This window comes from Oryctolagus cuniculus, chromosome 5 (assembly GCF_964237555.1).
Source record: "Oryctolagus cuniculus chromosome 5, mOryCun1.1, whole genome shotgun sequence".
Classification (NCBI taxonomy): Eukaryota; Metazoa; Chordata; class Mammalia; order Lagomorpha; family Leporidae; genus Oryctolagus; species Oryctolagus cuniculus.
The window spans coordinates 99,005,428-99,022,908 of NC_091436.1; positions in this window are offsets into that span (position 1 = coordinate 99,005,428).

The following is a 17,481-nucleotide window of genomic DNA, read 5'->3' on the forward strand; positions in this document are numbered from 1 at the left end:
CTCCATGCGCGCTAGTCAAGTCTCAGCTGCTCCTCTTCCAATCCAGCTCTCTGCTTATAGCCTGGGAAAGCAGTAGAAGATGGCCCAAGCCGGCGCCGCGGCTCACTAGGCTAATCCTCCACCTTGTGGCGCCGGCACACCGGGTTCTAGTCCCAGTCAGGGCGCCAGATTCTGTCCCGGTTGCCCCTCTTCCAGGCCAGCTCTCTGCTATGGCCAGGGAGTGCAGTGGAGGATGGCCCAAGTGCTTGGGCCCTGCACCCCATGGGAGACCAGGAGAAGCACCTGGCTCCTGCCTTCGGATCAGCACGGTGCGCAGGCCGCAGCGCGCCAGCTGTGGCGGCCATTGGAGGGTGAACCAACGGCAAAAGGAAGACCTTTCTCTCTGTCTCTCTCTCTCACTGTCCACTCTGCCTGTCAAAAAAAAAAAAAAAAAAAAAGAAGATGGCCCAAGTGCTTGGGCCCCTGAACCCACATGGGAGACCAGAGAAAGCTCCTGGCTCCTGGCTTTGGATCGATCCAGCCCTGGCTTTTGTGGCCATTTGGAGAGTGAACCAACAGATGGAAACCTTTCTCTCTATCTCCCCCTCTGTCTGTTTGTAACTCTACCTCTCAAATAAACAAACACAAAATCTTACCCAAAAAAGTGAATACACAGGCTGGCATAGCAGGTAAACTGCCACCTAAGATGCCAGCATCCCTGTGGGCACTGGTTTGTGTCCAGCTGCTCCACTTCTGGTCCAAGAATAATGTTAATTTTTATGTGAGAAACAGAGAGACCGAGATCGCCCATGTACTGGCTCACTCCCCAAATGCTCACCATGGCTGGGGCAGAGCCAGGGTGAAGGTAAGAGACAAAAACTCAGTCTGGGTTTCTTACTTGGGTGTCAGGGACCCAACCGCTTCAGCCATCATCTGCTGTCTCCCAGGGTGCACAGTACCAGGAAGCTGGAGCAGAGCCGTGACTAGAACCCAGGCGCTCCGATATGGGATGAAGGCCTCACAAATAGGGTCTTAACTGCTACGCCAAAGTCCTGCTCCAGATCTAATGTTATTTATTTATTTTTAAATATTTACTTATTTTATTTTGAAAATCACAGTTACACAGAGAGGCAGAGAGACCTTCCATCTGCTGGTTCACTCCCCTTTGGCTGCAACAGCCAGTTATGGGCCTGGTAGAACCCAGGAGAAAGGAGCTTCTTCCAGGTCTCCCATGTGGGTACAGGGGCCCCAGGACTTGGGCCATCTTCCACTGCTTTCCCCAGGCCGTGAAGAGGGAACTGGATTGGAAGTGGAACAGCCTAGACAGCAACCAGCATCCATATGGGGTGCTGGGATCGCAGGCAGCATCTTTGCCTGCTTTGCCACAATGACAGTCCCAGGTTTTAATATTTTAAAATCATTGAAGGGGCCGGCGCTGTGGCACAGTGAGTTAACGCCCTGGCCTGAGGCACTGGCATCCCATATGGACGCCAGTTTCATACCCGGCTGTTCCACTTTCGATCCAGCTCTCTGCTATGGCCTAGGAGAGCAGTGGAGGATGGCCCAAGTCCTTGCGCCCCTGCACCCACATGGGAGACCTGGAAGAAGGTCCTAGCTCCTGGCTTCAGATCGGCACAGCTCTAGGTGTTGCGGTCAACTGGGGAGTGAACCAGAGGATGGAAGACCTCTCTTTCCCTCTCTTCTCTCTGTGTAACTCTGACTTTCAAATAAATAAATACATCTTTTTAAAAAATCGTTGAAAATGAACTGAAGGAAGAAAACGTTTCATGGTTTTTACAGGAATTTGAATTTCAATGTCCTTAAATGAATGGTTAGTGGAGCACAGCCACACCCATCGATTTACATTTTGTCTGTGACTGCTATGGATCTACAATGGCAGGGTTGAGACACCTGATGGCCAGGACAGCCTAAAATATTTTCAGTCTGGTCCTTTACTGATGACAGTAGGGGCTTATGAAGAGCTCAGTTAGGAGGCATTGTGGGAGCAATCACATGGCGCTGCCGATTAAGCCTGACCAAAATGACAGCCTCCCCAAAGCACCAGGACTTCGTGGCAGGGCCCGTGGGGGAAAGCCAGTGGGGAGCCTGGCCGGGATTGGCGAAGTCCAGGGAAAGGCGCTAGAGGAGCGGGACTTCGACAAGGCCTGTGCGGTCCCTGGCCAGAGTTTTGGAAGACCTCTTCCAGGAGTGGCTGCAGGACACAAGTGGCGCCAACAACCAAGCAATGCCAGGGCCGTGCTGGGTGCCTTTGAGAGTGGCGTGAGGCCTCGTCCTGCTCTCCGGGGGCTTGCGGGCCCCAAGTCCAACCAGTGCTGCAGCCGGGTGGGGCATCCTCCTTGTGCTCCTCAAAGGAAAGATGGCTGTCTTCCTGTTCACCTCTTATGTATCCCAGAGCCCATTGGGAGTTCCCTGTCCTCATCATTTCCGCTTTTCAGGAATTGCCACTCTTTTTTTTTTTTTTAACTTTTATTTAATGAATATAAATTTCCAAAGTACAGCTTATGGATTACAATGGCTTTCCCCCCCCCATAACTTCCCTCCCACCCGCAACCCTCCCCTCTCCCACTCCCTCTCCCCTTCCATTCACATCAAGATTCATTTTCAATTCTCGTTATATACTCTTGCATGCATCTCCTTCCTTCAATGTCCCTTGCCAGTTCCACAGCGACAGTTTCTGGTCCTCCTGAGTAACCCCATGCTCACCTCCAGTCTGTTTAATGCCATTTGGCTCCTTCTTTTGGTAGAACAATCACGGTCCTCATAAAACTATTTAGATCAATAAAGTCCATGGCCTTCAAAAAAACAATCGGTAAGTGGGTATAAAGAATACACATCATTCTTAATATGTCATTGATATTTTCTATTGAATTTCATTTACTCACAGAGGATTCCTTTTTCTAATTAATTAATTTATTTGAAAGAGTTACAGTGAGAGGCTGGCACCGCGGCTCACTAGGCTAATCCTCCACCTGCGGTGCCGGCACCTCAGGTTCTAGCCCCGGTTGGGGCGCCAGATTCTGTCCCGGTTGCTCCTCTTCCAGTCAAGCTCTCTGCTGTGGTCCGGGAAGGCAGTGGAGGATGGCCCAAGTCCTTGGGCCCTGCACCCGCATGGGAGACCAGGAGGGGGCACCTGGCTCCTGGCTTCGGATCAGCACAGCCATTTGGGGGGTGAACCAATGGAAGGAGGACCTTTCTCTCTGTCTCTCTCACTGTCTAACTCTGCCTGTCCAAAAAAAAAAAAAAAAAAAAAAAAAAAGAGTTACAGTGAGAGGGGGGAAAGAGAGAGAGATCGATCTTCCATCTACTGGTTTACTCCCCAGATGGCTGCAACAGCCATGGCTGGGCCAGGCTGAAGCCAGGTGCCAGGAGATTCACTGGGGTCTCCCATGTAGGTGGCAGGAACCCAGACACCTGAGCCATCTTCCACTGTTTTTCCCCCAGCCACTAGCAGAGAGTTGGATCAGAAGTGGAGCAGCCGGGATTCAAACCTGCACCCATGAGGGATGCTGGTGTGGCAGGCAGCAGCTTTACCCACTCTACCACAGCGCCAGCCCCCAGGATTCTTTTTTGTTTGTTTAAAGATTTATTTATTTATTTATTTATTTGAAAGACAGAGTCATGGTGAGGGAGAGAGCAAGACAGAGAGAGAGAGAGAGAGAGATCTTCCATTCAGGTTCACTCCTGAAAAATGCTGCAAAGGCCAGGGTTGGGCCAGGCTGAATCCAGAAGCCATGAGCTTACTCTGGGTCTCCCACATGGGAGTAGAGGCCTAAGCACTTTGGCCATCCTCCGCTGCTTTCCCAGGCCATTAGCAAAGAGCTGGATTGGAAGAGGAGCAGCCGGGAGTCAAACCAGGAGGATGGTGCTGCAGGCAGCCGCTTTACCCACTACTCCACAACAGGCCACAGGAAGGATTCTATAAACATATTCCTTGTTTTCAAATGACTGCGTATTGTACTTCTGTTGTTTGCATGTTTATACAGTTGACTCACCCACCCTGCAGCCTAGGATATAACATGTAGCTCATGCATAGTCAAACTGAGATCCAAACGTGGTATATGTTAAGGCTTATAGAGTGCCAGGTTTATCCCTAATGATAAGGTCAATAGAAAAACTTTCCTGGGCCAGCGCCGCGGTTCACTAGGCTAATCCTCCACCTGCAGCGCCAGCACCCCAGGTTCTCGTCCCGGTTGGGGCGCCGGGTACTAGTCCCGGTTGCTCCTCTTCCAGTCCAGCTCTCTGCTGTGGCCTCGGGAGGCAGTGGAGGATGGCCCAAGTGCTTGGGCCCGGCACCTGCACCGGAGACCAGGAGGATGCACCTGGCTCCTGGCTTCGGATCAGCACAGCGTGCCAGCCATAGTGCTCATTTGGGTGGTGAACCAATGGAAGGAAGACCTTTCTCTCTGTCTCTCTCTCACTCTTATTCTGCCTAGCAAGAAAAAAAAAAAAACTTTCCTGCACAGCTTCAATAAATTATCTGTTTAAAATTCAGTTTTAATGTTCTTTCTGGTGTAGTGGTGGTTATTAGGGGCCAGGGATTGGGAGATGGAGGGAAGTAGAATTAGTATTTATGGGTGCAGAGTTTTGGGTGGAGCGGATGAAAAATTTTAGGTGTAGTGGTGATGGTTACTCAACGTTGTAGATGTATTTAATGCCACTGAAAGGTTTATACGATAAGTATGTTGAATACTTATTTTGTATTCAAAATTTTGTCATAATAAACCCAGTCTCGCCCTCATAAAAAATTTCTTTGAGTTATTTCAAAAGTTTCATAAATAAATACATAAAAAGTTTAAGAGTTTGTACAAAGTGGAATTCAAAGTTTATTTTTGTGCAAAATTTTTTGAAATCTACTCATATTTTTGTTTTTCTTTTTTTAAGGTTTATTTTATTCATTTGAAAGGCAGAGTTACAGAAAAAGAGAGGGAGGGAGAGACAGAGAGAGAGATCTTTCATCTGCTAATATAATCCCCAAATGGCTGCAACAGCCAGCACTGGGCCAGGCTGAAGACAGGAGCTGGGAGCTTCATCCAGGTCTACCACATGGATTCAAGAGCCCAAGTATTTGGGCCATCTTCTGCTGCTTTTTCCAGGCCATTAGTAGGGAGCTGGACTGGAAATGGAGCAGCCGGGACATGAACCAGTATCACAGGCGACGGTTTAACCAGCTGTACCACAACGCCGGCTCCCATGTTTTGTTTTCGTTTGTTTCTTTGTTTATTTTAAAGACATATTTTATTTGAAAGGCAGAGTGACAGAGAGAGTGAGACAGAGAGAAGAGAGGGTGAGTGAGCTTCCATTCATTGGTTCATTCCCCAAATGGCAGTAAAAACCAGGACTGGACCAGGCAGAAGCCAAGAACTCAGAACTCCATCAGGGCCTCCCATGTGGGAGACAGAGGCCCAAATACTTGAGTTATCTTCCACTGCCTTCTCAGGAGCATTAGCAGGACGATATATCAGAAACAGAGCAACCAGGACCTGAACTGGTGCTCAGATATGGAATATCGACTTAACCTGCTACACCACAATGTCAACCCTTATTCATAGTTTTTAAATAATACACATTGCTGTGAACTTTTTAAAATAACATTTATTTATTTGAAAATCAGAACAACAGAGAGAAAGAGAGCCATCAGTTGGCTCACTTCCTAAATGCCTAAAGTACCTGGGGCTGGGCCAGGCCAAAGCCTAGAGCCAGGAACTCCATCCAAGTCTCTCATGTGGGTGGCAGAGGCTCAAATACGTGGGCCAAGCCCATTGGCAGGAAGCTTGATCAAACCATTGTATCACTACACCCACCCTTCTATGAACCTTTTGCAGAACTCCTTAAACAAGTACAAATTCATATATTGACTATGTTGCATTATCGGGATATTACAAACATCACAGAAAATTCTTATTAGCCAAATTGGCTCGTATTGAACTTTGTTAGCTGCTTCAGTCTTTATCCAGCATGAATTGTTTAAAAATTCCAATAGAATATATTTCATACATTATATTCCTATAGATACAAAATAAAAGGTTGATAATTATATCTTTATTTTAAAAATTCCTACTACCTTGATATAACCACTGTTAAAATAAGGGAGTGGGACTGGCATTGTGGTATAGCAAGTAAAACTGCTACCTATGACATGGGTATCAACCAAGCACTTAGGTCATCCATCTTCTACTGATTTCCAAGGTGCACTAACAGGTAGCTGGATTGGAAGTGGAGTAGCTGGGACTTGAACCCACACCCATATGGGATGCTAGCACCACAGGCAGTGGCTTTACCCACTAAGCCACAACTCTGGCCACAAGAATTAAATATTGTTTAAACTGCTGAATTAAGTTTCAAATATGTCCACACTTCCATGGCAATAGAAAGTTATCCTTATTAGAGGAATTAGTTTAAAGGTGCCGTACCTCCGGAGAGATTGAGCCAGTTTGCCTAACTAAAGGGAAAAGTACTTCCTCCTTTTCTTATCTGGGAAATTTGCCTTCAACATTTAATTTAATTAATGTCCTCGATTTAGTATTTACCTGGTTTTTCAAGACGTAAATCCATTCTACACGTATCAGTTTCAGTATGTCCTGACCAACGCTGAGGACTGTAAAGATGAATGCAAGGTTTTCCATGATGAAGTGTCAAACTGTCTCTCTAGCTTTATTTGTTCTAGGACAGGACTGCTCAGCCTTGGCAGTACTGACATTTTGGTTGGATAGTTCTTCGTTGTAGTGGGTGTCCTAGGCAGCATCCTTAGCTTCTACTCACTGAGATGAATGGCAAGCCCAAGTCATGACAGTAAAAATGTCCCTAGATGCTGCCAATTGTCTCGGGAGAGGGGTATGAAATCATTCTTGCTTGAGAAACACTGTTCTAGAACCACACAGATGACTCAATTTTCCTTAAACCATGAAGTTATGTGTCTTAAATTATTGTCTTCACAGCTTTGCATGGTTGTAGAAGTACTTTATATTTGGGGCTGGCACCATGGTGCAGTGGGTTAGTAGTCCTCTGCCTGCAACACTGGCATCCCATATGGGCACCAGTTGTAGTCCCGGCTGCTCTTCTTCCAATCCAGCTCTCTGCTATGGCCTGGAAAAGCAGTAGAAGATGGCCCAAGTCCTTGGGCCCCTGCACTCAAATGGGAAACTGGGAAGAAGCACCTGGCTCCAGCCATTGTGGCCATTTGGGGAGTGAACCAATGGAAGGAAGACCTTTCTCTCTGTCTCTCCCTCTCAATGTCTGTAACTCTACCTCTCAAATAAATAAATAAAATCTTAAAAAAAAATAAGTACTTTACATTTTTAAAGATTTATTTATTTATTTGAAAGGCAGAGTTACACAATGAGAGAGGGTGAGACAACTGTCCACAACAGCGGGCTGAGCCAGGCCAAAGCCAGGCGCCAAGAGCTTCTTCTGGGTCTCCCATGTGGGTGCAGGGGCCCAAATACTTGGGTCATCTTCTGCTGCTTTCTCAGGCTCTTTAGCAGGGAGCTGGATTGGAAGTAGAGCAGCTGGGACTTGAACTAGCACCACAGGCTCTGGCTTTACCTGCTATGCCACAGCGCCAGGCCTCATATTTTACATTTTTTAAGATCCACATTCTCTATGAAGACTCCCCCGACATGGGTAATCCATTGGTGAACCATCTCTACCTGGCCCTGGCTTTTTTGAGGCCTATGGGCTTGCAGATATTAGGGGGATATCAGATAGTCATGGTAATACATGTATAGTTACAAACTAAGACAGGTGCCCCGAAGGAAGTTGAAACAGAAACTTGGTTCTATAAAAATATATGAAAAGGAAACAGTCACAGCTTTGGGGGAAGGAGGTGGCAGTAGCATGGGGGAGCTGAGAGACAAGGTCAAGACGGGCTTCCCTGAGAAAATGAGCGGAGATCTAAAGAATCAGGCATCTGCAACTAGAAGTGAGGGGCTTTCCAGGCCTCGCAGAGCTGAGGAACACCTCACAGTCTAGCGGAGAAAGGGTCCTAGAGAGAGTGCTTTTCGTGTGACCGTGGAAACATAAGACATTGCAGAGGGTGGTGGAGAAGCGCCGAGGAAGGCTATGAGCTCATTTTGGAGAATTCGGAAAAGATCTCTAGATAAAGGCTTCAGCTCTCTCAGTTCAGAGATGTAGAAACTGAAACTCACGCAGCCTGCCTAAGGTCACACAGCTTATGAGGAGCAGGGGCCTGACTCAACACCAAGTCTCCCCAACCCGGCTAGCGTGTCCTTTCCACTCCCTGGCCTCCTTCCTGGAGCCAGGGCACTTCACTGCTTTCTCCTGCTCAGTACTGACGTCATCCTAAAAACGTAGACTACATATGGCAACAACACTTCCCATAATCCTAAGACAGCATGTGTCATTTTACTTAAATACTTTTCCATTTTTCAAAAATGATTTGAGGGGCCGGCGCTGTGGCATAGTAGGCTGTCTCTGCCTGCAATGCCAGCATCCCAAATAGGTGACGGTTCGAGTCCCAGCTGTTCCTCTCCCGATCTAGTTCTCTGCTATGGCCTGGGAAAGCAGTAGAAGATGGCCCCAGTGCTTGGGCCCCTGCACCCGTGTGGGAGACCTGGAAGAAGCTCCTGGCTTCAGATAGGTCCAGCTGCAGCTGTTGTGGCCATCTGGGGAGTGAACCAGGGGATGGAAGACCTGTCTCTCTGTCTCTCCCTCTTCTGTCTGTAACTCTACCTCTCAAATAAATAAGTAAAATCTTAAAAAAAAAAAAATCAAGAAAGGAAACAGTGCAAGTCCAAATCAGAGAAGGTGCAGGACTAGGTCGAGGATGTTGGAGACCTTCTGGAAAACACCTGAGCTTCGGAATGATTTGTGTTTGACACCAAAGCACAGGTCTTATGCTTGAAAGTGAAGACGGTATACGTGTGTCAGTGGAATGGATTCACTTGAGGAGAATATGGGATTCCCAGATCCCTCCTCATTCATTCATTCAGCAGATGTTTGCTGAGCAACATCCATGAGCCAGGCTCGGAGCAGGATGGTTACAAGACGGAAAAAAAAAAAAAAAAAGACAAGATCTCAAAGTCGAGATAGCAGTCAATGGAATAAAATAATTCCACGCTTTGATAAGTGTTATGAAGGAGAATGAAGGAGACAAGGAAGGAACTGTACTGGGAAGCAGGAGGGGACCTCCTAGGGATGGTAGGCGGGGAGAATCCCTCTGAGAATGCAGCCGAATGAAGGAGGCCTGAGGGGGGAGCTGGGATCAGTCACAGAGGCCTGTCCTCCGCATGGCTCACCAGCTGCTGTGTCCATTTGTGTAGTACAAACTGTCCAACGGGAGAAACAGCCTTTCAGGAGCTGCGTTCTAGGTAGTTATTCAAAAGTGTTTGGTGCAGTTTGCAAGAATCCTGTCTTCCAGCTCCAGTTAAACATTCTGACACTGCAGGCTTCCAGTTTCCATTGCGTACCTGCATTCCTCCGATCATATGATGGACAAGCCCAAGGCTGAAGAGCATTTCTGTGAGCAACTTTTGTTTCAGGTTAGGCATCTGATAATTGACTGCCTGGCTTTCATTTATTTCCTTTGATTGTTAAAAATTTTTTTTCTTTGTTTATTTGAAAGGCAGAGAAACAAACAGAGAGAACTTCCAGGCGCTGTTTCATTCTCCAAATATACACAATAGCCAGGGTTGGGCCAAGACAAAACCAGAACCAGGAACTGAATCTGGGTCCCCCCGTCAGTGGCAGTACTTATGCCATTGCCTGCTCTGTCCCGGTTAGTAGGAAGCTAGAGTGGAGAGTGGAGCTGGGACTCAGATCCAAACACTCTGACGTGGGAGGCAGGTGTCCCTGGTTCTGGATGTTTAGTGTCAGCATATGTTTCGTAACACAAGGAGATTTTTACAGCGGTCAACTTAATTTGTAGGAGGCACTATTCTATCTTTTTCTTTATTTTTAAGATTTATTTGTTCATTTGAAAGAGAGAGAGAGAGAGAGGAAGAGACAGAGATCTTCCATCTGCTGGTTCACTCCCCACATGGCTGCAATGGCCAGAGCTGGGCCAGGAAAAAGCCAGGAGCCAAGTGTTTCATCCAGGTCTCCCATATGGGTACAGTGGCCAAAGCACTTGGGCCATCCTCTGCTGCTTTCCTAGGCACACTAGCAGAGAGCTGGATCAGAAATGGAGCAGCCAGGACTTGAACCAGCATCCATATGGGGTGCTGATGCAGTAGATGGAAGCTTGACCCGCTATGCCACAGCTCCAGCCCCACTGTTTATTTTTTTTTCTTTGTTGTTTATTTAGAGACTCATTTGGGGGATTGATGTTTTGCTTCCTTTTTTTTTTTTTTTGGCATTAATTTCCTTGAAGAACAGGTTCTCAGAGGGATTCTCCCCGCCTACCACCCCTAGGAAGGTCCCCTCCTACTTCCCAGTACAGTTCCTTCCTTGTCTCCTTCATAACACTTATCAAAACATGCAATTAGTTTATTCGATTGACTGCTATCTCAGCTTTGTTTCCTCTATTGCAATTCAAATTGCAATTTGAATTTGATGACAATATCAGTAGAAATAGAAAATCATTAAAGTCTTTTCATGAATCAGCGCTGTTACATAAAATGTTTAAGAATACAGATGGCCGGCGCCACGGCTCACTAGGCTAATCCTCCACCTAGCGGCACCGGCACACTGGGTTCTAGTCCCGGTTGCCCCTCTTCCAGGCCAGCTCCCTGCTGTGGCCCGGGGAAGGCAGTGGAGGATGGCCCAAGTGCTTGGGCCCTGCACCCCATGGGAGACCAGGAGAAGCACCTGGCTCCTGCCTTTGGATCAGCGCGGTGTGCTGGCTGCAGCGCACCAGCCGTGGCGGCCATTGGAGGGTGAACCAACGGCAAAAAGGAAGACCTTTCTCTCTGTCTCTCTCTCTCACTATCCACTCTGCCTGTCAAAGACAAAAACAAAAACAAACAAACAAAAAAGAATACAGATGAATTTTATTTTATCATCATTAATGGTGATGATGATAATAACTACCACTTATTGGTAGTTTTGCTGTCTTCCAGGCTCTGTGTAAGGATCTCACACACACTATTTTATTTAATCTATAATGTATCATACCCATATCACAGATACAGAACTGAAACTGAATAAATAAATTTTAAAAAGTTGCCTAGAGATACCCAGGCAACTTTTATTTGTATTCATTTTATTTGAAAAGCAGAGAGAGCTAGAAATATACAGATGGATGGATGGATGGATGGATGGAGATAGATAGATAGACAGACAGACAGATAGATAGAAAGAAAGAAGTGGACAGAGAGACATCTTCCAATCCATTGATTTTCTCTCCAAATGCCTATAACAGCCAGGGCAGGCTGAAGCCAAGAGCCTAGAACTCAATCAGGGCCTGCCACATGGCTGGTAGGGATCCAAGTACCTGAGCCAGGACCTGAGGCCTCCCAGGGTGCACATTAGTAGGAACCTGGATCAGAAACAGAGCCGGAAATTGAACCAGGCTGATTTGGTATCCAGGCATCCCAAGCAGCAATTTAACTGCTGCACCAAATGCCTGTCCCCCTGTACCATTTCATAAATGTGCAAATCTGCTGGCACCAAATTCTCTTATTTTCTTTCATCCAAAAATGCATCTGTTTTGTTTCCATCCTTTTTTTCCTCTATTTTTCACCATTTTTTGAAATATGATTGCTATATAGTAAACTACATATATTTGAAGTATACAATTTGATAAATTTTCATATATGTATACACCCACAAAATTGTCACCATGGTCAATGAAATGAACATATCCATCACTCCAAATTACATGTCTTGATAATACCTTCTTCTCTCTCCTGCCTGGCCCACTTTCCACAAACTTTCTGTCATTACAGAATGGTTTGCATTTTCTAGAATTTTACAAGGATGATGAGTCATGTAATAGGTGTCATTTTTCATATGACTTTTTCAATTAGTACAATTGTTTTGAAAGCCATGCATGTTGTTGCATGCATCAGTGGTCTATTCCTCTTCTTTGCTGTGTCATTTTCTTAGTGCATGGACATACCATACTTTATCTTCCTACCTGCTGGTGGACATTTGGGTTGGTTCCAGTTTGGGGTGATTACAAATAAAGCTGCTATGAGCATTTTGGCCCAAGATATTGTGTGGACATATGTTTTCTCTTCTTTTCAGTAAACACTCAGAAGTGGAAGGGATAGTCATATTGTAGATATATATTTAAATATTTAAGAAAACTGAGAAACTGCTTTCCTAGGAGATTGTCTTATTTTACATTTTCAGCAGCTGTGTGCATCTCAACTGCTTGCCAAGAGTTGGTATTGTCAGTCTTTTTAATTTTAGCCACGTTAGTGGCTGTGTGGTGGGATCTCATCGTGATTTTGTTGCCTTCAGTTGTAAAGGATATTTTTGCTAGATGAAAGATTCTGAGTTAGCCGGTCTCTTTTATTCTTTCAGCACTTTAAGATGTTGTTCTTTCTCCTTGCCTCCATGTTGCTGTTGAGATGTCCACAGTCATGGCACTGAAACCTGGAGCCCCTGCACATATTGGGCTATTTTTCTCTGAGCACTTTCAGCTTTTTCCTTGCTCTTTGGTTTTCAGCAGTCTGTCTATAGACTATGATGTGCAACGTCTTAATATAGCGTTTGCATATCTAGTGGTGTGTATCTGTCCTTCTCCAAATTTGGAAAGTACTCTGCCTTTATTTCTCTGTAACATACTAATGTAGGCCCCCAATTTTAAAGCAGTGTTATCTACAGCTTTCATATTCCATATCTACCACTAACTTGCTGATGTTGGACAGTGAAACCCATCCTTCCACAACTATATGCTTTTTTAATAAAAAACACTTTTTGAGTCGATTAGTCAAGGAATGACAGAGGCAGCTTGCCTTTTATTCATTCACTCAGTCATTTAACAAATATTCCTTGTGTAGATATTGTTTTAGATGCTGAGGATAGAATAATGAACAGAACAGAAAAAATAATAGCACACGCTAAATGTAAATAATTGAAAAACATGCATTTACTTACTTAATCCTCATCACAATGCTATAAATAAGTAATGTCATCATCCCTATTTTACAGTGGAGAAGCTGAGACCTTAAGAGTTAAGTAGGGGTGGCATTTGGTACAGGAGTTAAGATGCATTTGGGGTGCCCAAATCCCATTTTGGAGGCTCCAATCCTTATTCCAACTTCCTGCTAATGCGTGCTGTAGGAGGCAACACATGATGGCTCAACTACATGGGTCTCTGCCACTCACATGGAAGACCCAGAATGAGCTCTTGCCTCCTGGCTTTGGCCTGTTTAGCCCGATTGTTGTGGCGTGAACCAACAAATGAAAGCTCTCTCTCTCTCTCTCTCTGTCTCTCTTTCTCTCTGCCTCTCTGCTTTTCAAATACAAATTTTAAAAAGGTTTTACAAAGAGACTAATTAATGTCTGACATCACACAGCTAGAAAATATCATAGCTGGGCTTTAAAACCAGTTGGTCTAGCTCTACAGTGTGCACATTTACTCTCTACTACTTTACCTAGCGAAAGCAAAAACTGGAAGTCAGAGGAATTTTGGTCACAAGAGCATGGGTAGATCTCTCATTCTGACACTTTCCTTCACCTGTAAAATGAGTGGTTTCATTAAATGAAGATTAAACTCTCTTCCCACATCAGAGTTTATTATTCTAGACCTGAGAGCAAAGACTGGAACAAGTTGACTGTGAAACCACATATGGAAATCATGCAGAATTATAAAAAAAAAAAAAAAAGACAGTAGTTATTTTGCAGTGGACCCGCAGGTGGCAGATATTCAAATTCCCAGGGAGAACTGTCAGTAGCTTTTCTGCATATGATGACTTTCAGATTCTTCATTTTCAAATGAGTCTGTTCTAAAAAAAAAAAAAAAAAAAAAAAAAAGCAAAACAAAACACCTGATAAAACAGCTAGAGGTCACCTGTCTTTGCAGCAAAGAGCAAGCCCCCACGAGATACTGAATCTGCTGGCACCTTGATCTTGGACTTCCCAGACTTCAGCACTGTCAGCAATAAATATGTTGTTTATAAATTACTTAGTGTGGGGCCAGTGCTGTGATGTAGTGAGTAAGCCTCTGCCTGCATAGCTAGCATCCCATATGGGTGCAGGTTAGAGTCCTGGCTCCTCCTCTTCCGATTCAGCTCCCTGCTATGACCTGGAAAGTAGCGGAAGACAGCCCAAGTGCTAGGGCCCCTGCACCCACGTGGGAGACCCGGAAGAAACTCCTGGCTCTGGCTTCGGACTGGCCCAGCTCCAGCCATTGCAACCCTTTGGGGAGTGAACCAGCGAATGGAGAACCTTTCTCTCTGTCCCTCTCTCTGCCTGTAACTCTACCTCTCAAGTAAAAAAAATATAAATAAATAAATAAATAAATAAAATCTTTTTAAAAAATTACCTAGTGTATGGCATTTTGGTACAGCTGCCCAGACACATTAAGACAGCATCTTGAAGATTCTGATAGGAAAATGAGTGAGGAACCTAAAGGTGGAGGGATGTTAAACACAGAGCTCAAAGCAAGGTCAGTGCGCTGCCTTCCCAGTAAAGAAGCTTGGCAGATGCCAGGCACTGGGGAAATGATTCATGTTAATTGCCTCATGCAATCCTCACCATAAGCCCACTTTGTAGACACAAAAACTGAGGCTAGTTGTGGTAGAACTACCTTTAGAGCTGCCTCACTCTTGAAGTACTGTACAATATATAAAATGGGTTAAAATAAACAAAAAGGAAGGGAAACTTCCTGCCAATTGCTGCTCTAATATTATGCAAAATACCATGCTCTGCACCTGAGACTTTCCTAATCTAATTTTCATGACAGTCCAATAGGTAATTTATCCCCTTCCTACAGAATAGGGGGCTGAGGCCTAAAGGGGCGAAATACCTGGTGCACAGCTGTACATTCCGTATGTGGGGGATGCCAGATTGTGTCTTCAGAGTCCCACAGGGGTCTCAGGGAATGTACTGGACAGATACACCTTGCTCTCTGTTCCTGTCTGTGGAGGACACTTTGCTATGGCACCACTCAAGCACCGGCACCCATGGCCTCTTTCCACTGGCTGACACCTCACAGCCCCTACCCAACCCAGGTGAGATACTCTCCATGAGCAGCTTTCCTCCAAGCACCTCCTGTGCCTGAGAGCTCAGAAGCACCCAAGGGGGACAGCTCTGCCTGCAACACCGGCTTCCCATATAGATTCAAGTCCAGGCTGCTCCACTTCCAGGCCAGCAGCCTGCAAATGCGCCCAGGAAAGCAGCAGATAATGGCCCACATGTTTGGAACTCTGCTAACCACCTGGGACACCTGGATGAGCTCCTGGCTCCTGATTCCTGCCTGGCCCTGATCAATGTGGCCATTTGGGGAGTGAACCAGTGGATGGAAGATCTTGTTCTCTCTCTGTCTCTCCCTATCAGTCTGCCTTTCAAATAAATAAAACAAATCTTTATTTACAAAAAAAAAAAAAAAAAAAAAAAAGGTACTAAGGCTTTTCTTGTTCTAGCATTCATGCTTCCCTGGAGCCAGACATTTATTTAGTCTTCCTTCTTTCTCTCCCAGACTCTTTGGCTGGGATTGTTTTTTGCCTCCCGATTGTTTACCCAAGCCCTAGGCACACAGCGGATGTTCACTAAATGTTTGAAGGGCAGAAGAATAAAGACTGAACTCTGGCCATTGCCGCAGCTCACTTGGCTAATCCTCCGCCTGCAGCGCCGGCACACAGGGTTCTAGTCCTAGTTGGGGTGCCGGATTCTGTCCCGGTTGCCCCTCTTCCAGGCCAGCTCTCTGCTGTGGCCCGGGAGTGCAGTGGAGGATGGCCCAAGTCCTTGGGCCCTGCACCCGCATGTGAGAACAGGAGATCACCTGGCTCCTGGCTTCAGATCAGCGCGGTGCGCCGGCACATAGTGGCCATTTGGGGGGTGAACCAACGGAAAAGGAAGACCTTTCTCTCTGTCTCTCTCTCTCATTGTCTAACTCTGCCTGTCAAAAAAATAAAAATAAAGATTTATTAAAAAAAAAAAGACTGAACTCTGAAGTCCTGCACAAATTCAAAAGTCCTTGTCACTTAGAGGACACACACTCAGTGTTACATGTATTGGTGAATCTGTAGTTCTCCCATGTAAGTGACATAGGCCAAATCAAACTGTTAGAATGAATGCTGAAAACTGTTAACTGTATTTTGCACAGGTTTAGCGCATGTTTTGAAAGAACTAATGAGTATTTGCTATTTTATTTTTTATTTTTTTGACAGGCAGAGTGGACAGTGAGAGAGAGACAGAGAGAAAGGTCTTCCTTTGCTGTTGGTTCACCCTCCAATGGCCGCCGTGGATGGCGTGCTGTGGCCAGCGCACCGCGCTGATCCGATGGCAGGAGCCAGGTGCTTCTCCTGGTCTCCCATGCGGGTGCAAGGGCCCAAGCACTTGGGCCATCCTCCACTGCACTCCCGGGCCACAGCAGAGAGCTGGCCTGGAAGAGGGGCAACCGGGACAGAATCTGGTGCCCCAACCGGGACTAGAACCTGGTGTGCCAGCGCCGCAAGGCGGAGGAGTAGCCTAGTGAGCCGCGGCGCTGGCCGAGTATTTGCTATTATAATGAGCACTGGAGTGCAAAAACATTTTCCATATTCAGGTGCATTATCTCATTTACTCTTCTGTACAAAAGATTTATTTATTTATTTGGAAGACTGGGTGAGAGAGGGAGAAGGAGAGGCGGAAACATATTCCATTTGCTGATTCACTCCCCCAGATGGCCACAGTGGCCAGGGCTGGGCCAGGCAGAAGCCAGGAGCCAGGAGCTTCATCTGGATCTCCAACATGGTGCAGGTGCCCAAGCATGTGGCCTTGTCACACTGCTTTTCCCACGCCATTACAGGGAGCTGGGTTGGAAGTAGAGCAGCTGGGACATGAAGGGGCACTCACAGGGGCTGCTGGCACTGCCACACCACAACACTGGTCCCTCTTTATGATCAGTTCTATGAAATGGATGTTAGGTCAGTTTACAGTAAGATAATGAGCTCAAGGGGAATTTATTCAAGATAACACTAATAAAATATCTGGGACTAGGTGCCAACTCTTCTCTTAGCCCAGTGTTCCATCTCTACGTTCCCTGAGAATACATAAACACTGAAAACAGGTATCATCTATCAAATATGGATTCACAAGAACTAGTGAGTGAGAGAAGAAAACCATTTCCTCCACCAGATGACAACACATTTATCCTGGAAGGCACTAGATATGGCACTGTGAGAGCAGTGGTAGAAATCCCTTTAGTTTCCTTTTGTTAAAATTTTTATTTATTTTTGGCTGGCGCCGCGGCTCAATAGGCTAATCATCCACCTAGCAGTGCCGGCACACCGGGTTCTAGTCCCGGTTGGGGCACCAGATTCTGTCCCGGTTGCCCCTCTTCCAGGCCAGCTCTCTGCTGTGGCCAGGGAGTGCAGTGGAGGATGGCCCAAGTGCTTGGGCCCTGCACCCCATGGGAGACCAGGAGAAGCA